Source organism: Lepisosteus platostomus, chromosome 15, assembly GCF_059453375.1.
Source record: "Lepisosteus platostomus isolate fLepPlt1 chromosome 15, fLepPlt1.hap1, whole genome shotgun sequence".
Classification (NCBI taxonomy): Eukaryota; Metazoa; Chordata; class Actinopteri; order Semionotiformes; family Lepisosteidae; genus Lepisosteus; species Lepisosteus platostomus.
The window spans coordinates 3248191-3274571 of record NC_142625.1 but is presented as its reverse complement, the minus strand read 5'-3'; the positions used below and the strand labels follow the sequence as shown (position 1 = coordinate 3274571).

General features: G+C 44.9%; 1 long non-coding RNA gene and 1 pseudogene across 1 annotated transcript; both read right to left on the bottom strand.

Annotated features, from left to right (window-relative positions):
• Positions 1–18309: 18309 nt before the first annotated feature.
• LOC148647684 (uncharacterized) lies at positions 18310–21417 on the bottom strand (annotated as a pseudogene).
• Positions 21418–21420: 3 nt separating this feature from the next.
• Positions 21421–26350, bottom strand: LOC148647683 (uncharacterized). The gene is made up of 5 exons (XR_015926622.1): positions 26145–26350; positions 22526–22573; positions 22326–22391; positions 22130–22195; positions 21421–21484 (listed from the first exon to the last, which is right to left on the bottom strand). It is a non-coding gene; the product is annotated as an uncharacterized LOC148647683 (long non-coding RNA).
• Between the last annotated feature and the right edge of the window lie 31 nt (positions 26351–26381).

Sequence of the window (26381 nt, the reverse complement as noted above, 5' to 3'; positions counted from 1 at the left end):
ACAGCTAGAAGACCAGAGTCAGACGGACTTATGAAAAAGAAACAAAACAAAAAGCATACTAACAACTGTGCCATCCTACTCTTTAGTTAATACAATTTATTATTTATAAACAGTTAACATTGTTAGCAAAATATTTTGAATTATATTTAACCCTATTTCTTGTTTAGTTTTGTATTTAACTTATTATATGATAGTCAGATTTAATGTATATTTGAACAATGAAAATATATTTTTACAAGATGCGGGGGAAAGTGCAACAACTTATTACAGTGCTAAATTTAATATTGATTGCTAATAGTTTATGCTAACACCTAACTTTCTTAATTAGGTGTAATTAAAACAGTGAACTAAGTGTAACATACCATTCAGAAATACAATCGAGAATAGTTTTGTGGTGTTTGTATGGATGAAACGTTTCTAAAATGTATAACGTAACAAAATTAAAGACGATTAAATTCTGTAATCTTTCCACTTGTAATGTCATTAGACAGAACAAGAAGTTTCTGCTTTGTCTAAGGATGGTATCAAAAAGTAGTCTAGGTGGTGAGAAAGCTGTGCTTAATGATAATTAAGTGACTTAAAAGAAAAGTAAAAAGAGATGCTTCATTGCTTGATTAATTTTAAAAACTAAGTTATAAATGCAGAGGCGATCGCTGCCATAAGCGCTCCAGGCAGCAGAACGTTCGGTCTGTACTGCTGAGCTCCGCGCCTCCTCCCTCTCTCGGTGCCGCGCCCCTCTCTGACGGAGCGCAGTGGGCGGTACGCTATTTTCAGAGCCTCTGATTGGGGAAAAAAAGACCTGCTGATGAGTTTCACACAACAGGAAGAGAAAAGAATGGGATTTTTTCTCTTCGAAACGTGTGTTGTCTTTATGAAATTCGTGTATTTTAAACGTTTAATTAAGAAGTAAAAACCTTACAGCGTACACAGAGATTCTGAGCTGATCACGAGGAAGAAAAATCACCCATTTTTCGCGCATAAAAAGTGGTTTTTAACTCTCGAAACCCATTTTTATAGGTTTTAAAGTCGTGCAATGTCTAAGTTAAGCAGGAACACATCATTATATCTCATTTTTTATTTCTTTTAAAAAAAATTTTAAAATTGTTTGCCCAGCCTATTATTATTATTATTATTGTAATGCTTACGGCCGACAAGCACTGTGTGTAAGAGCCGGTGTACCAGAGCGGGTGACGTCACCACCCTTCCCTGTGATAGCAGGACCACAGCTACTGGGTTGTGGAGAGATCTCTCTTTAGCTCACGGGGCTAGGTTGCTGCAGAGAGACACGGAAGTCCCGGGTTTGAGCCTCCAGTTGGGATTGGGCCGACCAGATGCGGCAAGGGCGCCCGCCTGAGCCCCCGTTGCGTTACATTGGTGTCAGAAGCGGGGCGGGATAGCCCTTCGCCGGGGACGGCGATTTAAGCGGGGGAGAGTGTAACGCTTACGGCCGACAAGCACTGTGTGTAAGAGCCGGCGTACCAGAGCGGGTGACGTCACCGCCCTCCCCTGTGATAGCAGGACCACAGCTACTGGGCTGGGGAGAGATCTCTCTTTAGCTCACGGGGCTAGGTCGCTGCAGAGAGACGCGGAAGTCCCGGGTTCGAGCCTCCAGTCGGGATGGGGCCGACCAGATGCGGCAAGGGCGCCCGCCTGAGCCCCCGTTGCGTTACATTATTATTATTATTGTTATTATTATTATTATTATTATTATTATTATTATTATTATTATTATTATTATTATAATAAATATGTGACGGTTGTCTTTTTTCAGTTCTTTTACAAAACCATGGTTATAAAAAGCACAACCTACAGTTAAACTAGATTTTGAAATACGTTTTTAAAAGCATTAAAATCCAAAGCGAACATTTTTCTTTAAATACTGCAGCTTTCAAACAAAAAGTTGCAGTAATCTGCATTTTGTAGACATTTTGTAATCTACTTCCGGGTGCTTAACTGATACTAAAAATAAAGTATATTTTAACTTAAAAATTTAAAATTTAAAGTGAACTAAAGGACTTTTTCAGAGCTGCTTATTCTTTGTCTAAATAAATACAGTTTTGAACTGTATTATTGGTACTAGTGGTAGAAATTAAGGGAAACGTTTTCCTTCAATATATCGTTAATGATTAAAACACTTTATAGAGACGTGGTTAATTTGATTAAACTATTACGTTTTTAATTTCTTAATTATACACTTCTGGAATGTTCCTGTTTTAGTAAATATACAAATAGTATATTGTTAAATATAATATATTGGTAAACATTTGTTTTATATCGGGTACTGATTCAAGACTATCAAGACTACCACTCTGGAATAATACATCAACACGTATTAAAATGTAATTGAAAATATTTAGTTCTGTGGAAAGATGTGCATTTTGTTTTTGTATTTGTTAAATCACAATTTATATAAGCTGCATTTCAAAGAATATTGCTGTAAAAATTATTTCTTTAAAGAAATGAAATAAAAAGATTATTTTCCTTTATATTGAGAAGTGATGGCTCCCAAGTGCAGAGAGGACTTGAAACAGGGTTTTGTACAAAATAATATTACAAATGCTTTTTCATCTCTCTTTCAGACTAACATCAGATTTGTAGTATTTCTGCCTGCATAGACATCCGACCTTGCTGCACAGAAAGCTTTAGTTTTATATAATTATTTTCTGCTTCTTGCTTTCAGCAACAGGGGAAGCACAACTGGGCATTTGTTGACAACATACTGAAAGTTAAATACCCAGGTAGACATTTGTTTTGATGGAGGGAGTAAAGAAAAAAATATTTAAGAGATCTGTAAAAAAGATTTGCTATCCAAGGTCTTGGCTGTAAATTGTATTTAAAACTTAAAATCCAAGATTTGATTAAAAAAACTTCACTTTGTTATAGGATTGGATTATATTAGCAGTGTTTACTTTTCAGTGCCCAGTCAGGGGGTGGTGTGGGTTGGCAGTGGGACAGCCTTTCCCCTGCAGGCTTCTGTCAATCAATCAATCAATCAAGGTTTATTTATCAAATGCACAACAATACAGCATGCAGCAGTAGTTGCGGGTGTAACGAATACGCCCCTGCGTATACCAGGGATCTCAGCCTCCCGGGCTGAGGGAGGTCTACTTTAGCTCAGATGGCAAGTTCGCTGTTGTGTGACGCCGGAGACCCAGGTTCGAGTCCAGGCAGTGAGGGACGAACGACCAGGGCAGGAGCAGCGAGGGTGGAAACCCCAAGAACCGTTACAATGCAATACACCAGAGTAACAGAGTCACATAATGCTTACAGTACTCAAATTGAACACATACACCTGCACAGTGAAATGTGTATAAGATCCTATTGGTTATGTTGTAACAGAACGAATAAGGTTCTTGATCCCGAGATGAAGTAAAACAGATGATTTTATTGCATGCAAGGAACAATAAAGCCGAAGTCTTGTTTCCCGCAAGAAACAACGAAACCGAAGTATTGTTCGATGTGCCGGTACAAACTTTTAGGTTATATAGTCCTTGCTTGCTGCTTCTGACTTCATTCGATGTTATGGTAAGAGGGGGGGGGGTCATGGTACTTGGCCAAATGGTCAGTTTAAGATTATGCCCCCAGGGGGTTCCTTGCTCGCATCTGGAATCCTTATCAGTTAACCCTCTTTCCTGCCATAAACCCCTGTTGCTTAGAAGTCTAATTTTCAGGCAGAACTGACTTAAGTTATTAACCCTTTTAACATCTTGTCTCTTACTTCATTCCCCCCTTATAAAATATGGCATACGTCAGGACTGCCTATTTTACACATACAATGTCAGGGCAGATCTTTCCTTTTTAGATGTACAGGCATGCATTACCATGACATTGTGAGTTCCATGGTTACAACAAGATGTTATTGATGTTTTTGTACAAGTGATAGTTACAATTATACACATAAAACAATCCTTATCCTACAAATACATAAAGTCCTACCCCAGGACCCAAACGCAGACCTCAGCCATGTGGAGATCTATCGTCAGGATCTTGGAACAGCAATATTGACCCAACTCCGATTATAATTTTTTGGCTGATAGATATGCCAACACCCGGAATGTATTGATACCATATTCCCAGTAATGCTCCTCAGGCCTAACAAGCACACTGTTGGTATTAGGAAGCATCAGACACAGAAACGGTAACAACATCCTTCTTTCTGTTCACTCAGTCTCTGGTGCCTTAGGTCGGTGAAAGTGCGATGCGCGGATCCAGCGATCTCATCCTGTCACTCAGATGGCACAGTCAGTAGTTGGTGGCACTTGATATGGTCCCTCCCAGGATTGCAACGTCTGGCAGGGCATCTCTTCTTCACCTACACCCACTCGCCAGGTATCCGGTTGTGTGTCCCTTCTACTGGAGGTCCCCAAGCGTCCGGTACCTGTTCACGAGCCCTGTGCACCGCTTCAGTTAACAAACCTACAACACTTTAATAGAGAGTTAGTAAATTCATGAGTGCGTTAGCCAAACTTGGCCTCCAGGGAGTTTCTTTGGCTGCCCGTGATGATCTCAAATGGGCTCAGTCTCACAGTTCCGTTTGCTCCAGCCCGCAAACCGCACAGGACTGCAGGTAGAGCATCTACCCACGGTGTTCCTTCAGTTGATATTTCCTTAGTTGGTCTTTCAGACTGTGGGTGATGGGGGCAATGTGACTTCCAACTTACCCCTAGTGAGGCTGGCACACCTTCCCAGTGTAATATGCCCCTAGATCAGTATCCAAGGGGCAGGACAGTCCGTACCACGGGATCATCTTTGTCATACACTTGGGTATGTGCCAGCCCACATCCCATAATCATACAACCCCACATTCTTTACACATTTGTTCTAACCACTATTAAACATCTATTAAAGGCATCAACCTGAATTCACCCTTTTCCCCAATAGAGGTTTCACAGAGGTCTTAGACTCCCGCTCTCCCAGTGCCGCTCGTCTGGCATCTGCATCTGCATGGTTGTTACCTTGAGTTACTGGAATTCTTTATTTATTGTGTTATTTACACCTTACTCAAGCTGCTTCTGTCGGCAGCTGTAAAACTACAAATCAGTTCAGAGACAAGCCCAGTATTCTTAACTGGAGTCCCTGCCGTTGTGAGAGAATCCTATTTCTCCATAGCCACCAGAATTGTGGCCTACATGCAACAAATACATGCATTATATACATATACAGTAACCCTTTAACAATTTTCTTTTTACAATCTTCCATCAGTGCTCTTAACTGGCTTGCTGCGCTGAGGCAGTGGGGGGGCATTTTTCCGATTGTTAGCGCCTTGAATTCTGTTGTAACAGCTCAGCCTGTTCTCCGTTCTCCCTCATGCATCAGAGAGGACCCATCAGTAAACAGTTTTACATTTTCTTAAATGTTCACGGTCCCCCACCCTTTGGCTATAGTATCTAATGGTATAATAGTGCCTACCTCCATGCTCCTGCGTCAGCACAGCTGCCCAGAACCCTTTGTCCACACTTACATATGTAGATTAAACCGGTTCAGGGACGCCAAATATGTAATCATAGTGGCTCTCTGAAGGCACCAGTTCTGTAGGGTTTGGGCATTTACTGAGACAATTATTAATTGTAGCAGTAAATCACAAAGTTGATTCTTTTGATGGCTTTAGAATCCAACCATGCGACATAACTCAAACAACGCGCACACACAGGTACTAATACACGAGGATACATTTATTAATACATAGAATATGCATATAAACCTAACAGATCTTATCGAGAGGGTTATCAGAATACAAAAGATATATATTCAATCAGTTACAAAGTGTTACACATATCAAGAGGACATACGTTCAGTATATCATTCATTAAGACCGTTTCATAAATGAACTTGGTTACTTCTACATTAGATACTCAAAACAAGTACATAACTCTTAGGAATTAAATTGATATCAACTGGTTGGGATAACAATTGAATTCTCGAGCTGTAATGCATTGAAGTTGAATACTCATCCAATTTCTGGGGATTCAGATCTCCTGCGGGCACAAAGAAACAGTTGCAGGCTGTTGCTGTCCAATCCGCGCTCTCTGGCTCCGTGCCAGGCTGTGCTGTGCGGCTTGCGACGGTGCGCTGCTGATGCTCACTGTTGGCTTTAACTAGCAAAGTTTGTGCACAGGAGAAAAGATGACTGTGGGTCCCAGCAAGTCAGGAAGAGGACCGGTTCGTTCCTGATGAAGAGCTAGTTCTGAATAGTAATTCAGCTGTCCACAGTTCCGACCTGTTCACGAGGCCTGCTGCTGGTTACTCTCTGGCAACCTCCACTCTAGACTCTTAGAACAAAGGAAAGTTCTGGCACTCGGACACACTGGCCGTTCCGTGGTTGTCCGGGCTGAGTCTCAGGATGGTCAGGAGGCGCGCTGCGAGAATGTCCTGCCCTTGGGAGCCTTCTGCTCCTGGGCCGTCCTGCCCTGGAATTCTCCTTTGAATTCCCTTTAGAATTGTTGAATCTGAATCTGAATCTTGTCTGAATCTCCCAGGCTCTCTGTGTTGCCTGTTTTTACCTGGAGGAACTTCAGCTCATTGATTGGCTGAAAGTTCCATGGGCATCAGAGTCCCACATGGGTTACTCGGCCCTACCAGTCCCTGATTGGTTGATCAAGGTGAGATATGAGTCACTTAGTCCTGACACTTAGTAATGCAGTCCAGATGTCCAACTGGCACTCCCTAGACAGATAGGCGCCAATGGATAACCATTGATCATGATAGCCAGGCTTAGCTAAGTGCATCCCCCTTTGGGAGCTGTCCTTATCAAAAGAAAACATCTTGCATGAATGGTTTATCTGTGGCTGCACCACAGAGATGAACAGAGAAATGGGGCCTCATTTGGGAAGGCTCAGAACACTTAATTCTGCCTTATATTTAAGCCTCGCCGCTACACATACAAAGGAATGGTTGATCCCTCTGAGGAAACCCCAGTCTCAGCACCTGTAAGAGAGCTTGTTTCAAATTATTACAGGCGGCTTTTGCTGCTGGAACCAAGGCAATCTTGTCCTTGTACTGCACTCCCCCCTTAAGCAGATCTGTTAAGAGTTGTGCTCATCCTGTAAAAACATTGCACCCAGGCCCTGTTAAAATTTCACAATGCTAGACACAAAAGGGCCTTATCATAACTGCTTCTATTAGACACTCTAAAGCTGAAGCAACTCAGACTTTAGGGTTTCCTCGTCAGGGGAAGCACTCAGAATACCATCAACATACCAATGATCACAGTCGGTTGAAGCCCCGTGATACCCTGTTCTGGATAGTCATTCTTTGTAATGCATAATATTCCAACCCAATAGATCTGGGATAAAACCACCCATTAAAATCTGGTACTTGGCAAGTAAAACTTGCTGCCCCAATACTCCTGTGGCTTCCTGCCATCTCCCCATATACATTACTCCATAGCACACTGTTGAACAGAGGAGTGAAACAAGCATGACAGTAGTGCTCCAGTATCCCCTAACAGAGAAACCAACACTCCATTAACAGTACATTTTTAACCACTGGACTGGGACAGACTTAGGGAGGCTACAAGGGATTTACAGGATCTAATTGTTAGGTAAACAGATCTTCTCACAAGACGTTATTCTCCCCACTCTCGATTCTAAACCTACAGCGTTTCAGCATGTCTGGTTTCGAGACATTGGAATAAACCCAAATTGTTTCCACTATTGCAACTAATTGTATAAAAATACAAAAACTTTATCTAACTACTTTTACATCCACCTGTACTGTACCTGCTGGCTAAACACACTCACACCGTCATTTAGTATACAAAAACTCACAGTTACACACATACATGCCGGCACACAAATTCATAAAACACACATACACATCGAGAATATATTTTTCTCTTCGTACTACAATGTGCTGTATTCTTGTTTTACTTTCTACATGAATCCTTTTAATTACTGAAGCGCACTCCAGGTTCGCTGCATTCCTAATTTCGGGTGCGGTACTTTAGCCCACCGGTCAATATCTTCCGGTTTTGGATTTGATCGTGTGGGGGAATCAGGGAAGGTAGGTGCGAGTGCGGACCCCCTCGACGGGGTGCGAGACAATTAGAGTGACGCTGTCATCAACAGCGCCAGCTGTTAGAGTGGGCTGCTAGAGCAATAGGATCCTATGCAGGACTCTAGAGTGGAGAAAACACTGAGCAGAATCGCAAGGCAAAAAAACGAAAACCAGGAGGCAGGCGAGTAAGTCGGTACACAGGGTGGCGAACAGGAGGCAACAATCCAAATCACTAGGCAAAAATCCAATCCGGGAAGCAGGCGAGACGATCGAAACACGGAGGCGTAAACGGGGAAGCAGCAATCTAAATCACAAGACGAAAGAGTAAACGAAAGACAGACTAGGAATTCGAAAACCTGAGACAAACCAGAAGTAAACCGCGCACTAGGGAGCTCTAGGAGAATCCGCAATAGTGAGCGGGGAAGTGAGGAAAAAGGAGAACTAAAATAGAGACGGAAGAGAAGGTGATTGGCGTTACTTGCGGCGTGAGCTTGTCTTACCGGGTGTGTGCGTGGGAATGCGAGAAGGGAGAGCGGCACGAGTGGAATGCGTAACAGTACCCCCCCCCACAGGGTTGGCTCCTGACGACCGGATAACCGGCGCGGGATGGGTGTGAAGGAAATCTCGAATAAGGTTTCGGTCCAGGATATCCACTTCAGAAACCCAGGAACGTTCCTCTGGGCCATAACCCTCCCAGTCAATCAAAAACTGGCGGATCCCTCTACGCCATCGGGTGTCCAAAATCTTATTCACCGTATAGGTGGGAACTCCATCCATCAGTCGGGGAGGAGGTGGGCGAGGTTGCCGAGCAGAGAGTGGGGATCTGTGGTAGGGCTTTAAGAGGGAAACATGGAAGGTGGGGTGAATCCTGAGGGTGGGGGGGAGGGCGAGGCGGTAAGAAACAGGGGTAACACGGGATAGAATTCTGAAGGGGCCAATGAAGCGAGGACCCAGCTTGCGGGAAGGTTGCTGGAGTGGAATATTCTTGGACGACAACCAGACGAATTGGCCTCGACGTAGACGGGGAAAGGGACGTCGCCGTCTATCACCAGAAAGTTTCTGTCTCCTAAAGGTCTTGAGCAGAGCAGTCCTGGCCTTTTTCCAGAGTTCCGGGAGGGAAGAAAAATATGCCCGAACAGCGGGGACATCAGAATCGGGAATAGTGTCGGGGAAGAGCGATGGTTGATAGCCCAGTGAACAGAGGAACGGAGACATATTCGTGGAGGAGGTATAGAGAGAATTATGGGCATATTCAGCCCAGGGGAGGAGGGAAGCCCAGTTATCGTGGGCGGCAGAGACATAGGACCTGAGGTAAGTCAGCAGGTCCTGGTTAATCCTCTCCGCCTGACCATTGGCTTCGGGGTGGTAACCAGAAGTGAGGGAGGAGGATGCCCCTAAGGTCTGACAGAAAGCCTTCCAAAATTTAGATATAAACTGCAGGCCCCTGTCAGAAACAATATCCTTGGGAATGCCATGGAGGCGGAAAACATGTTGGACAAAAAGGTCTGCCATTTCCCACGCTGATGGGAGGGCTGGAAGAGGAACAAAATGCGCAGCTTTAGAGAAACGGTCGATGACCACCATGATAGTCGTTTTACCGTGGCTGTTTGGGAGATCCGTCAGGAAGTCGACCGAGAGATGCGACCAAGGCCTTGAAGGAATAGGAAGAGGTTGTAATAGACCCGCCTTCTTCTGTCGAGGGGTCTTGCTCCTAGCACAGGTGGGGCAGGCTCGTACGTATTCTGTTATGTCAGACCTAAGAGAAGGCCACCAGAAGTCCCTGGAAATGAATTCGATGGTACGACGAGTGCCAGAGTGAGCAGCGAAGCGGGAGTCATGGCCCCATTGAAGAACTGCGGAGCGCACTGCATCAGGAACAAAGAGACGGTCTGGGGGGCACTGGGGAGGGACAGTGAGGTTCTGGAGAGCCCGTCTCACTTTGTCTTCAATGTCCCATCGTACAGCTGCAAGAAACCTGTCAGGCGGCACAATAGGCGCTGGCGGGTCTTCGGAGTCCAAGGGGTCGTGAATGCGGGACAGGGCATCAGCTTTGATATTCTTGGAGCCCGGAGTATAGGTAATGAAAAAACGAAATCTGGAGAAGAACAGGGACCACCTAGCCTGGCGGGGGTTGAGGCGTTTAGCAGATTGCAAGTAGGCCAAGTTCTTGTGGTCCGTGAGGATAGTAAAAGGATGGATGGCCCCTTCCAGCCAGTGTCTCCACTCCTCCAAGGCAAGCTTGATGGCCAAACGTTCCCTGTTCCCAACATCGTAATTCATCTCGGCAGAGGATAGGCGTCTTGAAAAAAAAGCGCACGGATGGAGCGTGCCCTTAGGACCATGGCGTTGAGATAAAATGGCGCCGACCCCAAGAGCGGAGGCATCGACCTCGAGCACAAATGGAAGAGAGGGATCGGGGTGACGGAGAACTGGGGCTGAGGAAAAGTTCTGCTTGAGACGACGCAAGGCCCGATCAGCCTCTGGGGTCCACCTTCCCTGTCCAGGGCCTTTACGAGTAAGGGAGGTGATGGGTGCTACAACAGAACTAAAGTTTCGGATGAAACGGCGATAAAAGTTGGCAAAGCCTAGGAAACGCTGCACTTGTTTCAGGTTCTTGGGTGTGGGCCAGTCCAAGACAGCAGAGACCTTAGCAGGGTCCATCTCGACGCCCAGAGAGGAAATTATGTATCCTAGAAAGTGGATCCTGGACGCATGGAAAGTACACTTCTCCAACTTGGCATAAAGACGGTTGTTGATGAGTCGGGTGAGTACTTCGCGGACATGAAGGACATGATCATCCATGTTGGGAGAAAAAATTAAAATATCATCGAGGTAAACCAAAACATACTTCTGAATGATGTCCCTAAAAATGTCGTTCATAAAACCCTGGAATACAGCAGGAACATTAGCCAGGCCGAAGGGCATGACCTGATATTCATAATGACCCAGAGTAGTAATGAAGGCAGTCTTCCACTCGTCACCTTCACGGATGCGAATGAGGTTGTAGGCACCCCGTAGGTCAAGTTTGGTGAAGACGGAGGCTCCCTGAAGAGATTCCAGTGCAGAGTTAATGAGTGGAAGGGGATACCGGTTCTTGATGGTGATCTCATTAAGACCTCTAATATCGATGCAGGGCCGCAGGGATCCGTCCTTCTTCTCGACAAAAAAGAAACCTGCACAGGCCAGAGAAGTAGACGGGCGAATGAAACCAGATTCCAAGGAATCACGGATGTAGGACTCCAGGGCGTCAGATTCATTAATCGACAAAGGGTAGATACGTCCTCTCGGAGGGAGGGTTCCAGGCAGTAGGTCAATGGCGCAATCGGAGGAACGGTGTGGCGGCAAGGAGAGTGCTCTTTGCTTGCTGAAGGCGAGGTGCAGGTCCGAATATACAGAAGGGATTCCGCTGGTGTCCTCCTGGGCGAGGTGCACAGAGGAGCATCTGAGAGGCAACTGCAGACAGCGATGATGACAATTGGGTCCCTAGGCGAGTAGTTCACTGTTGGACCAGTGAAAATGGGGGTTGTGCATCTTCAGCCAAGGGTATCCGAGAACCAGGGGGTGGGAGGGAGAGTGGAGGAGTAGGAACTGGATGCTCTCAGAGTGGAGGGCACCAATGCGGAGAGTGAGGGGAATAGTTTGCCATTCCACAAGAGTGAGAGGGGATCCGTCCAGGGTGAGAAGGCGAATAGGGGGAGAAACAGGGACGCGAGGAATATTCCAAGTGGTGGCGAGTCCGGAGTCTAGGACGTTTTCTTCTGCGCCTGAATCAACCAAAGCCAGAAGAGATTCTTTGAAACCATCCCCAGAAACCAGAGCAGGCAAAAAGAGACCAGAAGGGGCAGCAGGGGAAAGAATACCGACCTTGACAGAGGGCAGGGAAGTGCGGGGGGGGCAGAGAGGGCATGAAGCTCGGAGATGGTCAGCAGCCCCGCAATAAAGGCAACAACCCTGGGAGAAACGGCGGCGGCGCTCCTCAGAAGAGAGCCTGGAGAAGGTGGTCGGGCGGGGGGTGGCAGGAGGGGGAGGGAGCCGGGAACGTTGTTCTTGGAGCCTGATATCAATTTCAGCCAGACGGGAGATGAGGTGCTGTAAGGAGGGAAAGTCCAATGGAAGATATGTGAGGTGGTCCTGTAAAGCAGAAGACAAGCCCTGGCAGAACTGGTGAATAAGAGCCTCTTCATTCCAGGGAACTTGGGAGGCCAGGGGGCGGAATTCCGTGGCATATTCTTGAAAAGAACGGGAACCCTGAGTGAGAGAGGTGAGACGGGAGATGGCAATGTGGTGGGAGTGGAGCTGACCAAAAATGGACTGCATGGCAGCAGCGAACTGGTTGACATCGGCAGTCACGGGGAGATTCTGAGCAAGGAGGGAGGTAGCCCAGTCCAGGGCGCGACCGGAGAGGTGGGAGACCAAAAAGGCAATCTTCTCTCTGTCGGTGGGAAAACAGTCTGGTCGAAGGTGGAAGGCCATCCAGCACTGGGTTAAAAAGTTCTGGAGCTTTGCTGGGTCGCCCTCAAATTTCTCCGGGGTGGGAGGGGGCAAGGGGCAAGCAGCAGCAGCAGCCAGGGGTGGGACAGGCACGGGTGCCACTGGAGGGGGTGGCGGCCGGGTGGTGTGGTCCACTAGGCGTTGAACAGCAGAAGTCAGTTGCAGAAGGGCGTGGGACTGCTGTTGCAAAAAGGTGGCAGTGGAGTTCTGGTCCGCTGGATCCATGTGGGCTCACTATTCTGTTAGAGTGGGATGCTAGAGCAATAGGATCCTATGCAGGACTCTAGAGCGGAGAAAACACTGAGCAGAATCGCAAGGCAAAAAACGAAAACCAGGAGGCAGGCGAGTAAGTCGGTACACAGGGTGGCGAACAGGAGGCAACAATCCAAATCACTAGGCAAAAATCCAATCCGGGAAGCAGGCGAGACGATCGAAACACGGAGGCGTAAACGGGGAAGCAGCAATCCAAATCACAAGACGAAAGAGTAAACGAAAGACAGACTAGGAGTTCGAAAACCTGAGACAAACAAGAAGGAAACCGCACACTAGGGAGCTCTAGGAGAATCCGCAATAGTGAGCGGGGAAGTGAGGAAAAAGGAGAACTAAAATAGAGACGGAAGAGAAGGTGATTGGCGTTACTTGCGGCGTGAGCTTGTCTTACCGGGTGTGTGCGTGGGAATGCGAGAAGGGAGAGCGGCACGAGTGGAATGCGTAACACCAGCCCCCCGCTACATCAGGCCCTCTCCCACTTAGGGTGAGAGTACAGGTCTGCGGGCGCCCTCTGTTTAAGAAGGGAGTTCCTGTTCCGTCTCTATCACACTCGTACCAGGTGTCATCCCACTCAGACCCCCCGTCTCCATATGGTCACTGTGGGAATTGATCCCAATTATTTTCATTTCCTGCCTGTCTGTTCCTCCATGGGAGAGCAGGATATAACACATTAACTAGTACAGTGCGATCAGGAACTAATTCTTCTTTTAGTTTCTGATTCTCCTGCACTGCCTCTTTTCGCTTTTGTTTATACTCTTTCGTAGCGAGTAAAGTATATTTTTTTCCGGGTTTTTGTTTTCCCCGTAAACACACTTTTAAGAAGTCACAGCCCAATTTCTTTTTTTTTCCTCATGTATCTGCCACCACTGGTGCCGGCCGTGCACCAGGGTGGGAGCTACATGCTTGTGCTTTTGCCAATCAATACTCATATGCTTTCTTTACAGGCGTCTTCGCCCCAAACTCCCTCTGACAAACTCAGCTTTTCCCATATTTTTCTCCTTTTTTTCCGTCAACTTACAGTTTTCCGATATATAAACGGATCCTTCCACCACTTTCTCAAACCATCAGTTAGCACACACGTTAGGTCTCTTTTACTTTTGTCGTGTGTGAGGTAACACCTCATACAGTAAGGGGATGCTTTCACTTAAAAAACCTGTGCATTGCTGCACTTTTCAGCCAAGGGCGTCTGTTACCTCCAGATCTAAATGCCTCTCAGAGACTTTAGAGAGGACTTACACCACACTGTTCACAGGTAAGGAACGAGACCACGAAAACCCCCTTTCTTGATCAGTAATTCACCATCCCCAGAACGCCAGCATCGCTGCTTTTGCCCCGGGGTGGACTTACACACTGAGCTCAATCAGGGCGATTCTCGGGTCTCAACGTCCTTTAAATCCTGCTACTTAATACTTTGCTCTTTTATTATGAGGTGTGTTTATGTTAGTGTCGTGCGTGTGTATATGTATTTCACAAACAAGGAAAACACCAAAAACATACATATATATATCTCCTACTTCTGTTTCCTTTAAAACAAAAAACCACCCCACGCCAATCCGTGCACTATCAAGGCGTAGCTAATCTCAGGACCCCGGGCGCAATTAAGGCCCACACCAATCCTGGATTATACGTGCATTTAATGTACCACTCAGCTCCAGAACCCTGGGCGCAATTAATGCCCACACCAATCCTGGATTATATGTGCATTTAATGTACCACTCAGCTCCAGAACCCCGGGCGCAATTAAGGCCCACAACGATCCTGAGCCTCAGAACTCCGGGTGCAATTAAGGCCCACACCGATCCTGAGCCTCAGAACTCCGGGCGCAATTAAGGCATACACCAGCTTCGAACGCCTGTACACAATACCGCGGACCGCCTGCCAGACCAAATTCTGGGCTTACAGCAAACAACCCATTACATACACTGGTGTCTTCCCCGGGCCAGAGGCATACAGGAACTCACGTTAACTCCGTCATCTCGGGCGATTCTCGCAGGGAGCATAGATTTCCCAATCGGTCAGAGACAGTTGGGACTTATTTTTAAAAGAGGAGTCCTTACCTCTTAGTAATGTGAGCGCTGACTGTCTCTCCTGCCGATGGGAAGTTCTGCGCCTTCTGGAGCATCCGCCGACTATGCCAAATTTGTTGTAACAGAACAAATAAGGTTCTTGATCCCAAGATGAAATAAAACAGATGAGTTTATTGCATGCAAGGAACAATAAAGCCGAAGTCTTGTTTCCCGCAAGAAACAACAAAACCGAAGTATTGTTCGATGTGCCGGTACAAACTTTTAGGTTATATAGTCCATGCTTGCTGCTTCAGACGTCATTCGATGTTATGGTAAGAGGGGGGGGGGGGGTCATGGTATTTGGCCAAATGGTCAGTTTAAGATTATGCCCCCAGAGGGTTCCTTGCTCGCATCTGGAATCCTTATCAGTTAACCCCCTTTCCTGCCATAAACCCCTGTTGCTTAGAAGTCTAATTTTCAGGCAGAACTGACTTAAGTTATTAACCCTTTTAACACCTTGTCTCTTACTTCAGTTATAAATCCATTTCTTTTCAGGGCAACTAAAATATCGCTCACCTCTACAGTTCAGAAGGTATGGACTGAGGTTTGCGATGATTAAGTAGTGCAGTGTGCCCAATACAATGAAAACTGTGTGTCCATGTAGCCATTACGGGTGATTTGCTGAAGGATCTGCAGGTTGGCTGTTTAGCAGTCTTATTGCCAGGAGGTAGAAGCTGTTCCGTAGTCTGTTGGACTTGGACCGAATGCTTTGGTACCGTTTACCAGACGGTAGGAGGGAAAACAGTTTGTGACTGGGATGACTGGGGACCTCATTTAGAGTGTAAATAGGAAAACAACACAGTATTTACCGTTACAACTCTCTGCAGCAGTTTGTTGTTTTTTAAATTAACTGGCAGCAACTAAGAGAAACCGCTATCTAAGAGGCAGCGCCATCTACTGGATGTGGCATAACAGACAGCTATTCAACACCAGGTCACACATAGATGCTTTATTGATCCTGTCAGGGAAATTGCAGTGCAACAGCAGCTTAACACAGCAACAGTGTAATGAATGATACAATAATAATACAATACAATCAGTACAGTGAGAAGTACACTAAGAAGAGTTACTCACAGTCCAGAACACACAAAGAACAATCCAGAACACTACAGTACACAAAAAAGTCGTATTGCACAATATGAATATAAATATAAATGTATTGCACAGGTCTCTGGCATATATTGCCCAAAAACAGTTGTAAAAAGAACAGATGTATCGGTTTACTGTACAGTCCAGAAACAGCTCCCTGTCAATGTTGCCTCTGCCAATTGTACATCTACATGAACTCAAGCCTCTCCCAGACCCTGAGAGGACTTCAGCCCGGTGAAGCTCACTGAGGCGTCCTCTCATCTGCAGCAGGTGAAGACCACGGCCTGGATAGGTCGCCTGCACACCAGACACACCTTGCTGACGCAGGAGTAGCAGGCCATGAGGTGGACAGAGCAGCTGTGGGCGAAGAGGCCGTCCTTGGGGCAGATCTGGCAGATGACGCAGAGCTCAGGGGCGCTCGGGGTGAGACGTGTGGCCAGGCAGCTCTCAGGAAGCTGCTCCTGACCGAAAGTCTAGTTTCCCCTCCCAATCATCACTGCGCCACGCTGCCACAGCCCTGAGAAGAGATCCTGCTCTCCCACCCTCCCTCTCCTCACTGTCTCCTCACTGCACAGCCCTGAGCAGAGCTCCTGCTCTCCCACCCTCCCTCTCCTCACTGTGCGGCCATGAGAGGAGCTCCTGCTCTCCCGCCCTCCCTCTCCTCACTGTCTCCTCACTGCACAGCCCTGAGCAGAGCTCCTGCTCTCCCGCCCTCCCTCTCCTCACTGCGCAGCCCTGAGAGAAGCTCCTGCTCTTCCACCCTCCCTCTCCTCACTGTCTCCTCACTGCACAGCCCTGAGCAGAGCTCCTGCTCTCCCGCCCTCCCTCTCCTCACTGCGCAGCCCTGAGAGAAGCTCCTGCTCTTCCACCCTCCCTCTCCTCACTGTCTCCTCACTGCACAGCCCTGAGCAGAGCTCCTGCTCTCCCGCCCCCCCCTTTCCTCACTGTCTCCTCACTGCACAGCCCTGAGCAGAGCTCCTGCTCTCCAGCCCCTCCCTCTCCTCACTGTCACCTCACTGCGCGGCCCTGAGCGGAGCTCCTGCTCTCCCGCCCTCCCTCTCCTCACTGAGCGGAGTGAATATAAAACAGGATTCAGATAGATTCTCTGAAGCAAAGATAATGTCGGGAGGAAATTCTAATACTGTACCTAATGAGTCCTAAGATAGATGGCCCTGAAGTAAGACACAAGATGTAAAAAGGGTTAACTTAAGTCAGTTCTGCCTGAAAATTAGACTTTTAAGCAACAGGGGTTTATGGCAGGAAAGGGGGTTAACTGATAAGGATTCCAGATGCGAGCTAGGGACCCCCTGGGGATGTAATCTTAAACTGACCATTTGGCCAGGATAACTGGCCAAATACCATGACCCCCCCCTTACCATAACACCGAATGACGTCCGAAGCAGCAAGGAAGGACTATATAACCTAAAAGTTTGTACCAACACATGGAACAATACTTCGGTTATGTTGTTTCTTGCGGGAAACAAGACTTTATTGTTCCTTGCATGCAATAAACTCATTTGTTTAACTTCATCTCGGGATCCAGAACCTTATTCTATCTGTTACAACAGCCCCAAAGGGCTAATAGTAGTTTGAAGTTAGTGGAATTGGAAATCTTCTGTGTGGGTTTGGGGGTAATTGATATTTGGAGATGTCTGAACCCAGAAGTAAGACAAAAATTGGTCTGTGGTTTATTATGAAAGAATTAGAAAGTTTAACGGTTGGTGTTAATTTGAGTCCCGCAGTATTGACTGATCACAAGGGGATCTTTTTATCGTTTTTTTGTAGGTCTAGTCCTTTGAAACCTAAAAACTCAATTTACTGGAAGTTTAACAAGAATCTCTTGGATGCTGAACAATTTGTTAAGGATGCTACTTCAATTCTTAGAAAGAGTTATGAAAAAGCTTTACTGGATAAATCATTTTCTAGGAATTAGGAATTTATTAAGTTTAAAATAAGACAACATGTAACTAAAAGTAGTATAGACTTTAATAAGATACTATTATTAAAGAAATAGTTGGCCTCACTCAACCTATAAGAACTTTTACTGATGTTTACTCCTAGTATACCATGGTACATCTAAGGGGACACTATGGTACATTCATTGTACCATAGTGTACTATGGTATGTGCCATAATATTTCCATTGTAGATTTAAGTGTACACTGTGGTACACGTATTGAACCATAGTTTGTTTTACCACTGTGACAAATTAATGTTCTGTAACTGAGTGTGGTAGACAAAACACATACAAATGAATGACCTGTAAAAATTGTCATGAACCTCTCTAAAAAGATAATGATGATTGACTGTCGCCATATTGCAGACACATGGTGCCTGAGCATTGGTTCATATGTACCTCACAGCTAGGAATTAGGCTACAGAAACACAAACAATCTGGATAAGGATCATAAGGATGTTTATTCTGAAGTTTTCACTTAATAAATAATTTAAAAAAGATAGTGTGAAAGAGCATTTAACACCCTCAAGAACCACCTTAGCTCTGCCCCAGTGCTTCGTAGTCCAAAAGGCATCACAGTAAAATGGTATAATCCCAATGGTGTACGGAATGTGCTGTAAGGTCTAGATGCTTCATCCAGGGACACCTGCTAATACCCCTTACAGCTGGGCTCCCTGCAACACTGGAGGACGTCTCTATCGAAGCCCCTGGATCTCGGCCTGCCGCTGCAGCGCCAGTTTTTGAGACGAGGAACTTCCCGGGGAGGCAACTTCCTCCGCTCTCTCCCCCCGGCGCAGTGCCTTCTTCTCCTGGGCCTCTCTTGGGAAGCCGAGGGCTCTGCCTGGGGTCAGGTGCTCGAGTCACTTGGGTTCGCAGCAGGAACCTCAACTCCCGGAAGCTGCCCGCCAGCTCCTGACTCTGCTCCTCTTGCTCAAGGACACGATCGGTCCTCATCCATGGCACTGTAAGCCTCCAAGGCCTTGCCTGTAAGCAGAGGCACTAGCCGACAGGCCCACTCCTTCTCGCAGGAGATAGTTTTCAATGTCCTCACCTTGCTGGTAGGGGGGCATCTTAGGCTCTTTAGGGAACATGCCCTCTGCTGAAGCACGTGTAGCAGACATGGGTGTTGAACTTGGTGGTCCCTGATGTCACTGTAGTGCGTTGTCGTGGTACTGGTGTACGAAGAGCAAGCCGTGGACTTTCTGCTGTCTCCATGTTTCCAGGTATCGCTCCCTGAGCCTGCGATGCCGGCACAATCCTGGGTGCAATTAAGATCTCCTGAAGGGAGGTTTTAAGTCCACGTAATTCTTCAAACAATCCCTCCTCTCTCTTTTGTTGCCTAGAAAGAAAGTCTCGGAGCAGGCTCACCATCTCCCCTTGAGGTTCTGTCTTGGACGCATGTCTCACACCTGTTACTTGTTGAGAGGTGACTTTAAGACTAGCTTCCAGCTCTTCACAGCATTTTTCTTCCTCTGATGAGCCCACCGTGTCCCAAGGCTCATCTGCTTTGAGCTGTGGCAGTGCCTTTCCTTGTGAACACAGTGCTGCCCATTTTTTTCAGGGACGCACTGTCTTGCGGCTAACCATCCCACTGCTGCCACCAAATGTCACTGGGAGGGCAGGAGGGGTGCCCAAGTGAGACCTTTTAAAACCGAATGATGGCTCAGCCGCAATTGCACTTAGGTGCAAAGATGATGGTTTATTATGACAATGCTCCCCACAAACAATTATATATAGCAAAACAAAAAAAATGGAACTAGAACACACACACTAAAAACCCTTTCTCTAAGAAAGAGATCAGGAGTTCTACCACACTTAGGTCCTATCAGCTCCACACTGTAGCAATAGCAAGACTAAGCCCCGTTAGATCTCTCCCCCCTCCTAAATAGGTACCATATAGCCCTGCCCCCTTAGACTGTACCACTGTTACAAAATTATGGAGCTGCATTTCGCCCCAGATAAACTAATTTCCCTAACATGGGAATTCCTTCCTTCTTTTAAAGAACAGTGTAAACAGAATGTACAAAAGAAAAATACCAACCCTGAATACATTTAACTTATTTTTAACCTCCTGTAAAAATGGTACTTCCTTTACCGGAAGATGTGCACATGCACCACTCCATGTTGACATTATAAAGCCAGGCTGAAAACAGGTATCGGGTTTGGACCCCTGAGGCCACCATACCCGGAAGTCAGACAGCAACACGGCAGAGACATACAAACAGACAGAGCGCTCTCTCACACAGATAAGTACAAATAAAGAGAAAGAGAGTTTGTGTTTGTGTCTCTTCAGGTAACAGAAACTGATTTTGAAATAAGAGGTGATAATGTATTGCATGTATGGAAATAGGAAACTGCTAGCCAAGCCCCGGGTGTGCACCCTCATGAGCTAGCTAGCCGACAGGAAAGTGTATGCGAGATCGTGTGTAACTTAAGATGGATAATGAGTGTCGTGTAATGTACTGTCTGCGGACGGTGACAGAGATCCCTCACATTATATATATATACACTTACATATATAACATAAATAACAATTATGTTCTTAAAATAAAAAAATATATTTTAAATCTGTTTAAAAAAATAAGACCTACTTCCATTTCAGACTATTTCATTATAAGAAGTTATCATGACTTAGTCTATTTCAAACACTTGCATCTTCATTAAGTACATATGATGTCTATATTCGATTACAATGCATTTTGAATCAACATCCTTCCATCCTTCCATGAGATTGCACACAGCTTGTTGGTGGCCTTTACTTGCATTAGAAATTTTGCAACATTTGTATTAAGGTCTGAATTGTAGATGGTAAACTATCTTTTGTGAGTTGTAAAAAGAATATTAAGAGTTCTTGACAAGAACATTCCATGTCAAGTTCACACTCACATTCCTTTGGACAAACAACCAGAGACTGAACTAAACCAAATGATTTTTTTGTGGCTATGACTGCATTATTTCTTTTAAAACACTGTGTATACTCTTGCGTGGTTAGCAGCATCTGGCAAATGATGCAACGCTTATATACAGTAGCATTGTGATACTAAAGGTACCCAATAAGAGTCTCATTTGTAATGCCACCCTCTCACTAGCAGTCAGCTCCCTATTTGTACCACTCCCTAATGTGACCACATGATCAGTAATGTACTTTCCTGACTTTGTGACTATATCATGGCATGTCAAAGCTTTGAAAAAACACCTAACATCCTCATTTGCAGTTTGTAGGACTGACTCTCCAAATCTAAGCACTTTTTGGAGAGCAAAAAAATACTTAAAAATTTGTGATGCTACAGCTTGGGTTCCACTGAAAAGATTTAAGTTTCCCATTTACATCCTCGTAAGCAAATGCTGAATTGGCCCACAGGAGGCCCCAGTCCCTGACACTTTGTGTGAGATGTGTTAATAAGCGACAGTTATATGAGCAGTGCCCAATGACGTAGTGGTCTTGGTGTAACGAAACGTCTTTCAGGACCCTATGCAGACGACACAATCCAGGAAGAGTGAGGAAAACACAGGGAAAAAAGCATGCAGGGGTCAGGAATGAAAACATGGGGGGTGACCTAAATGGAGTCCAAAGGGAAATCCAAGACGAGGCAAATGTCCAGAGCTGGGCGGTCCATCTGAGACGAAGACAAACGGGATTAAAAACCGGAGCGGGATCAGGTGGAGGGTCGGGGGGAACAAGGGGGGAACGGGACCAGGCGCTCCAGGTCCCAGACTCGCCTGGTACAGGAACCAACGCAGAGCCCAGAACAGAGTGAGCGTCTGGCTGTTCAACTCAGAAGCAAAAGAGCTGGAGCGCCCTTAAGGGGGAGGGACTACAATCGTGACACTTGGGCTTTGTCACTCAAATAAAAAAACTGTTTGTCTAGAAACCATTTTGTTTTTGGAACACATCCTGGCACAATATACTTTAACAGCTCAATTAGATCTTTTGTAGCTGCTGTTGACAATTTGTCTAAAGATAAATGCCATCATACTGTAAGTATTAGGAGTTTACCCTTGGTCAGATATGACAGTGTAGATCTTTTTGTCCGGATTGAAAGAGGCATTTATATCCTTTATGCAGAGAACAGTCTATAGACCAAACTAAAAAGACAAGTATAATAGAAATGTCCAGATGGAGCCACACAAAACACCTAACAAGGTATACTGCATTACTGGTAGCTGGCAGCACAAACTGAACTAAGATGGAGATTTAGATGACAGAGATATTATTGTCCCACGTAAGATCTTGTATTATTTCAGGATTGGAATATACACACCTGTATGTCTTCATTATGAAAATCATCCTCATCAGTTGAGGTCTCATCAGATTCTTCTCCAATTAGCTGCAATGTTCAACACATTTATCAATCATGACAGCATTTTTTCTAATAATAGTATGACTTGCATTGTGACTCGGGGTGTGTAGTTAGAGAAACACATTTTTTTGTTACTTTGGGATTGTAATTTACGCACCTTTAAGTCATCATTATGAAAATAATCCTCATCATTTGGGGTCTCATCAGATTCCTTACCACTTAGCTGCAATATTAAACAAATTTGTTAGTCACATCAAAATCTTCTCCACTAAAACACGACTTATTTTGTGATTGGGCTATGTAGTTAGTGAAACTCAGTTCAAAGCTTTTTCTTTTTTAGGACTGAAATATACACACCTGCATGTTGTCATTTTCAATCACATTGTCTGAGTCCTCTTCACTGTGCTGCAGTTTGAGACAAATGTCTAATTATTAACAAATCAGCAAACTACATATGCCAGCAACATAATTAACACTAGGCTGAACCACTTCTATGCCCGCTTTGATGCTCTGAACACGGGCACTGCTGAGAAGACCCCAAGCGTGCAGGGCGAGTTTGTTCTGAAACTCTCAGAGCAGGACGTGCAGAAGACTCTGAGCAGGGTGAAAATCCGTAAGGCTGCAGGGCCTGATGGGATACCACCTCGCGTCCTGAGGACATGTGCAGCCCAGCTGACCACAGTGTTTACAGACATCTTTAACTCCTCCCTGTCACAGTCCATGGTCCCCACCTGCTTTAAAAAAAACACTATTGTTCCAACCCCCAAAAAGACAAAAGTGACATGCCTGAATGATAACCGCCCAGTAGCATTAACATCTGTGGTGATGAAATGCCTGGAGAAGCTGGTGTTGTCACACATCAACTCCTCCATCACAGAGTCCCTGGACCCCCTGCACTTCGCCTACCAGAACAACAGATCAGTGGATGATGCTGTCTCCCTGGCTCTGCATACAGCCTTGGAACACCTGGACACTAAGAACTCGTATGTGAGAATGCTGTTTGTGGACTACAGTTCAGCATTTAATTCCATCATACCCTGTCAACTGGTGACAAAGCTCAGGGGATTAGGTCTGTGCAACTCTGTCTGCAACTGGCTGCTGGACTTTCTTATCGATAGACCACAGGTGGTGCGGATAGGCAATAAAACATCAACACCACTCACCCTGAGCACTGGAACCCCACAAGGCTGCTGTCTGAGTCCAAGGTTGTACTCCCTATTTACTCACGACTGCACAGCAAGACACAGCAATAACCGCATCATCAAGTTTGCCGATGACACCACTATAATAGGACTGATCAGTGATGATGACGAGTCCACTTACAGGGATGAAGTTGTACAGCTGCTTAGGTGGTGTCATAGCAATAACCTGGACTTGAACATAAAGAAAACGAAAGAGCTAATAGTGGACTTTCGGAGACACAGGCCACACACTCACAGCCCACTCAGTATTGATGGAACGGAAGTGGAAACAGTCACCAGCTTTAGGTTTTTGGGAATTCACATCTCTAAAGATCTAACCTGGACTGTGAACACTGACTCTATCATGAAGAAGGCTCAGCAGCGCCTTTATTTCTTGAGGTGCCTCAAGCGATGGGGGATGGCAATACATGTGTTGGTGAACTTCTACCGCTGCACTATCGAGAGCGTCCTCACCAACGGGATCACCGTGTGGTATGGCAACAACTCTTCCCGAGAAAGAAAGGCACTGTAGAGAATGGTCAATATGGCCCAGAGATCATCGGCTGCGGTCTCACCGAGATTAAACAGCTCTATGAGGACCGCTGCCGTGGTAGAATTCTGGCCATCACAGAGGACAGTCACCACCCAGGGCATGAGCTCTTCACCCCACTGCCCTCAGGCAAGAGATATAAGAGCATACGGACACTTACCACTAGATTCTTCAATAGCTTCTATCCACAAGCAGTGAGACTGGCAAACACATTTAGCCATCCCCCTCGGACCACACCTACACCATCACCATCTACCTCATTGTAATTTATTAATTGTACATCTCCAGTCATTGTTTACACGTCTGTATTGTTTACATTCAAACTGTCTGCATGTTTACTTGCACATTGTCTATTGTTTGTTTGTACATTGTCTTGATGCACTGTTTGCACTTTGTTTTGTTTTTTACACTTGTTTTATAATCGAGAGACTTTCTGTAAGTAAGAATTCCATTGTACCAGTACCGGTTACATATGGCAATAAAGTTCAAGTTCAAGTTCAAGGTAAGTTAAAAAATACATGTAGTGTATCCATACAGTAGATTTTAGTACTAAGGTATGTTGACAAAGTTCAATCTTTCTTCTAACTCTTTAGACTGCGACCCCTTAGTAGTAGTCTAAGGTTCATTGTATAGGGTTAAGTGAGTTACAGAGTGTCATATCCTACAGATGACAAGGCTGAACTCATTGAAATAAGGAACAGGCTGAGAAGTACAGAGGAGACGTCAAAGAAATTCAGAAAAGGACATTGTATTAAGTGTTTAACAATGAGTCCACTGAGGTATGCCAAGTTCCAAAAAAACACTTAACATTAACTTAACTGACCACTTTATTAGAAACACCTACCTTGAACCTACACTCTGGCCACTTAATTAGGTAGGCCTACATCTAGAGTACCTTATAGGTGTAGCTTTTATTTATTTGAGATGCAATCATTTTCTTGTATTTGGTTGTTAATGCGTGACCTGAACAACTGTAGTTAAACAAGGAAGAACAACTATGTTAAACAACAATAGCCTCTATTGTCATTTTGACCCTGGTGCACAGCTATGTCACAATGTCACTTTAATCCCCAAAAAGCCTAGTGACCCATTTAAAGGCATAGCATCATAAACGGTCATATCAGCTGATTAAAAATGAGCTATTATGAATATTTCTGTAGCCTAACATGCCAGCAATTGTTTGGGACTTACTTGGCCGGTGTGACATTAATTTACTGTAATTATCCCTCAAATGTAATTTCAGATTTGCCTGAGATTGTGTCTTTCAATTTAATTTCATCCCTCCTGGCTCCCCTAACTTCAGATCTTTTCCAGGAACAACATTCCCGAACTCCTCCTACCACCAAACACAGTGTGGTGTGGGCCAGCAGAACCGGCAACATGAACACGAGCCAGTTTCCATTTAAATGCCCTTCTCCCTTTAACTTCAGCTGTGAAACCATTATTGTTGTTGTTGTTGTTGTTGTATTTGTACTGTTATGATTATATTCTTTATTGATGCACGTATTAATACATTTGGAGTTAACCGGTTAATGAATTGTGTGTTTCATTACAAAACCTAAAATGTTTTAAATAGCCTGTACATTTTATGTTCGCTTTCTATTTTCTCTGCAAATTCTTCAGGATGAATACAGTAGGTCTGTGTATCTACAGTATTTATCTATCAATTATATTTTAATAACTAGTGTTATGTACCACGGTACCCCTAAAAGTACCACACTTGTACCATACTGCTGTCAAAACATCATAGGATAAAATAGGTTTCAACGTACCACACCGCACCTTAAAAGTACCATGATACATGTACTATGGTACTGACAAAAATACCAGGGTACCATACCATAGTACTGGTACCATAAATGTACAGTGGTACAATTGCTTATGTTTTGTTACAATTTTAAAATAACATTTTTGGAAACATTTTTATTTTTTAATGTGTATTTTTTAATATAATAAAAATTCATATTTAACTTGAACGGTTTTTACTTTCATTTTGTCCAATCGAATGCACTTTTAAAGGGTCGTTTCGAAAACGTACTGTAGGTTTTGCAAGAATGCAAATTAAACGTTATAATTCGAAACCTTTTTTTAATTCGTCCACTAAATTCACTCTAAGCACACATCCAGCTATTTATTTTAAAGTATTTTTTTATTCAGTTTGGAATATTTTACCCTTCATTTAGAGAATTTCCGTACATTTTTTTCTGAAGTGATCCCAGTTTATTTGTGGAAGGTTTTTCCTCACCTCAGAAATGAAGCATCTCTCTCTAAATACGTGATGGTTGTCTTTTTTCCAGTTCTTTTACAAAACCACAGTTTTAAAAAGCACGACCTGCAATTAAACCGGTTTTTAAAAGCATTAACATCCAAAGCGAACATTTTTCTTTAAATACTGCAGCTTTCAAACAATACGAACATATTTTGTAATCTACTTCCGTAATTTAGTATTACCCCTTCTGAGTCAATGATTGACATGTAAAAG